The sequence below is a fragment of the Salvelinus namaycush genome, unplaced genomic scaffold (assembly GCF_016432855.1).
Source record: "Salvelinus namaycush isolate Seneca unplaced genomic scaffold, SaNama_1.0 Scaffold1976, whole genome shotgun sequence".
NCBI lineage: Eukaryota > Metazoa > Chordata > Actinopteri > Salmoniformes > Salmonidae > Salvelinus > Salvelinus namaycush.
The window spans coordinates 14,427-18,122 of NW_024058759.1; positions in this window are offsets into that span (position 1 = coordinate 14,427).

A 3,696-nucleotide genomic window follows, 5' to 3' on the forward strand; every position below is an offset into this window, starting at 1 on the left:
TTATGTGGTCTTTGCTCTGGTCCTTGGTCTTGACTGGATCTCTCTTTAGGTGGTCTTTGCTCTGGTCCTTGGTCTTGACTGGATCTCTCTTTAGGTGGTCTTTGCTCTGGTCCTTGGTCTTGACTGGATCTCTCTTTAGGTGGTCTTTGTTCTGGTCCTGGTCTTGACTGGATCTCTCTTTAGGTGGTCTCGAACACAACACTGGTAGATACCGTGGACTTCTAATCATTGCCCTGGCGCTAGTTAGTGACTTCCTTCAAACTGCACGCAGAGACGTAAAAATGGTATCCACTATTTCATCTGATTCTGGGCCAGTAGATAAAGGGTTTCATCTGACTCTGGGTCAGTAGATAAAGGACCTCATCTGACTCTGGGTCAGTAGATAAAGGACCTCATCTGACTCTGGGTCAGTAGATAAAGGACCTCATCTGACTCTGGGTCAGTAGATAAAGGACCTCATCTGACTCTGGGTCAGTAGATAAAGGGCCTCATCTGACTCTGGGTCAGTAGATAAAGGACCTCGTCTGACTCTGGGTCAGTAGATAAAGGACCTCGTCTGACTCTGGGTCAGTAGATAAAGGACCTCGTCTGACTCTGGGTCAGTAGATAAAGGACCTCGTCTGACTCTGGGTCAGTAGATAAAGGACCTCGTCTGACTCTGGGTCAGTAGATAAAGGGCTTCATCTGACTCTGGGTCAGTAGATAAAGGGCCTCATCTGACTCTGGGTCAGTAGATAAAGGACCTCATCTGACTCTGGGTCAGTAGATAAAGGGCTTCATCTGACTCTGGGTCAGTAGATAAAGGGCTTCATCTGACTCTGGGTCAGTAGATAAAGGGCTTCATCTGACTCTGGGTCAGTAGATAAAGGCCCTCATCTGACTCTGGGTCAGTAGATAAAGGGCTTCATCTGACTCTGGGTCAGTAGATAAAGGGCCTCATCTGACTCTGGGTCAGTAGATAAAGGGCCTCATCTGACTCTGGGTCAGTAGATAAAGGGCCTCATCTGACTCTGGGTCAGTAGATAAAGGGCCTCAGCTGACTCTGGGTCAGTAGATAAAGGACCTCATCTGACTCTGGGTCAGTAGATAAAGGCCCTCATCTGACTCTGGGTCAGTAGATAAAGGACCTCATCTGATTCTGGGTCAGTAGATAAAGGGCCTCATCTGACTCAGGGTCACTAGATAAAAGACCTCATCTGACTCTGGGTCAGTAGATAAAGGGCCCCATCTGACTCTGGGTCAGTAGATAAAGGGCCCCATCTGACTCTGGGTCAGTAGATAAAGGACCTCATCTGACTCTGGGTCAGTAGATAAAGGGCCTCATCTGACTCTGGGTCAGTAGATAAAGGACCTCATCTGACTCTGGGTCAGTAGATAAAGGACCTCATCTGACTCTGGGTCAGTAGATAAAGGACCTCATCTGACTCTGGGTCAGTAGATAAAGGGCCTCATCTGACTCTGGGTCAGTAGATAAAGGGCCTCATCTGACTCTGGGTCAGTAGATAAAGGACCTCATTGCCAAAATCCCAACGTATCTCTGAAGGAGAATGCTTTTTTAAAACCAAAAATATTTATTTTTGACATAAATGGCATGTAATCGAAGGGTCCAGAAATGTATTTTTTTTTTGCGATTTCACTTGTTTTTAAGAAACTTGCTGTCATAAACCAATGAATTTCCTCTTCCTCGTTGTACAGAATGGGGGCTCTGGGAAAAACAAACAACATCCTGTTTAGATATGGGAACGTTCTCAGTATAGTGTCATGCCGAACTTTATCCGCAATGTTAGATTCCATTTTGTAAGGTTCGAGCCGTTTCCCCTATCCAGCTGTTCCGTTCTCTGTGTATTCTCATTGCTAAAGGTAACTTGCTAATATATAGGAAAGCCCAACATAAAGTGTCTTAATAGGGCATTGGGCCACCACGATACGCCAAAACAGCTTCAATGCTCATTGGCGTACATTCTACACGTGTCTGGAACTTCCTGTGTGGAAGGACCTGCTTTCAATATACTTGGTAGCCCTCGTTTCCTCGAGTGCTTCCTTTATTTTGTCAGTTACCTATAGAACGGACGGAGAGGAATCACTCAAGTCGCAATACAACACCTCACAGAGTGAAACTGTCTGTGTTTTCAAGTATTGTGCCGGCAGCATCATGTTATGGGTATGCTTGTCACCGGCAGGGACCGGGAAATTTGTCAGATTCAAAAACAAATATTGCTGTATATCAATTATTCCCAACCAAATTTACTGAACTTGAGCAATTTTTGTCAGAAAACCACGATGGAAATGATTTACAGCTGTTATGGCTTTTAAAGCTGCTTCCACCAAGTATTACCTCTGTGGTGTGAAGACATACACCATCAAGACATTTTTGTTTTGTTTTAAAATTAATTGCATAAAAAAAAAAAAAAAAATGTAACCCCATTTTAGATGAGTATTTCAGGCAGTAAAATGTGACAACTGCAAGGTGTGTGTAGGTGTTCACTAGGTCCTGTATGTGCTTAACTTACTGTTGTTTGCTTAGCGTGTTAAGACACCAGGTTAAACGCTAGCTGGGTAAACACGGTTGACTGGTTGATGTATTCAGGTCATTAACTAAATCCGTTAGGGTTAGAATGTCTAGCATCCGTTTGTCCCCAGGAAGACTACCTCCAGGCTCAGGCCCAGGGCTTACGACCAGGATATGGAGACTTTATTGTGTTTAGATAGGCAGGGCAGGTAAACAGTAGTAGTGTTCTCTAGGTGGCCCTGGGGTTACACTGACTCAGGGAGAGAGTCCTAGGCAATCCCACCCTGTCCTGGGGACTAACTGGCAGGGAGGAGGGGGGGAAGAGAGGAGGGAAGAGAGGAGAGGAGGGCAGGGAGGAGGGGGGGAAGAGAGGAGGGAAGGGCAGGGAGGAGAGGAGGGAAGGGCAGGGAGGAGGGCAGTGAGGAGAGGAGGAGCGGAGGGCAGGGAAGAGAGGAGGAGAGGAAAGAGAGGAGGAGAGGAGGGCAGGGAAGAGGGCAGGGAAGAGAGGAGGGCAGTGAGGAGAGGAGGGCAGTGAAGAGAGTGAGGAGAGGGGGGCAGTGAGGAGAGGAGGGCAGTGAAGAGAGTGAGGAGAGGGGGGCAGTGAGGAGAGGAGGGCAGTGAGGAGAGGAGAGGAGGGCAGGGAAGAGAGGAGGGCAGGGAAGAGAGGAGGGGGGGGAGTCCAAATCCCAGAAAGTCCAAATAGAATCCCATCAAAATTGTCTGAAAAAAAACAAAAAAAAACAATGTGCCAATCACTTCAAAATGCTAAAATATTGTTAGTCACAAAAAAATCCAATCAACAGGATCAATCTCACCAGATGGTTCTTCTTTAATTTACTGTGCATTCTGCATCCCACTGTGCGAACTGGAAACAGGTTCCCCCCCCAAAAAACAAACAAACCCCCCAAAACATGACCTAAAATCCAGCAACTTTACTGTTTAAAAATAAACAGATCTGCTCCCTACACAGACTCGAGGGGGGCCTGGGAGGGGGGCCTGGGAGTGGGGGCCTGGGAGGGGGGGCCTGGGAGGGTGGGCCGTCTTCCGGCGCCAGTCTTTAGATGTAAAATTCTTAAGTCCCCCCCAAAAATTCTCTGCCACAGAAATGTCCAGTTTCTCTTAGACTTCTTTGAGACGTACAGTTTATAACTGTAGCAATGAAACACCATAACATCCATGTTTTTTTT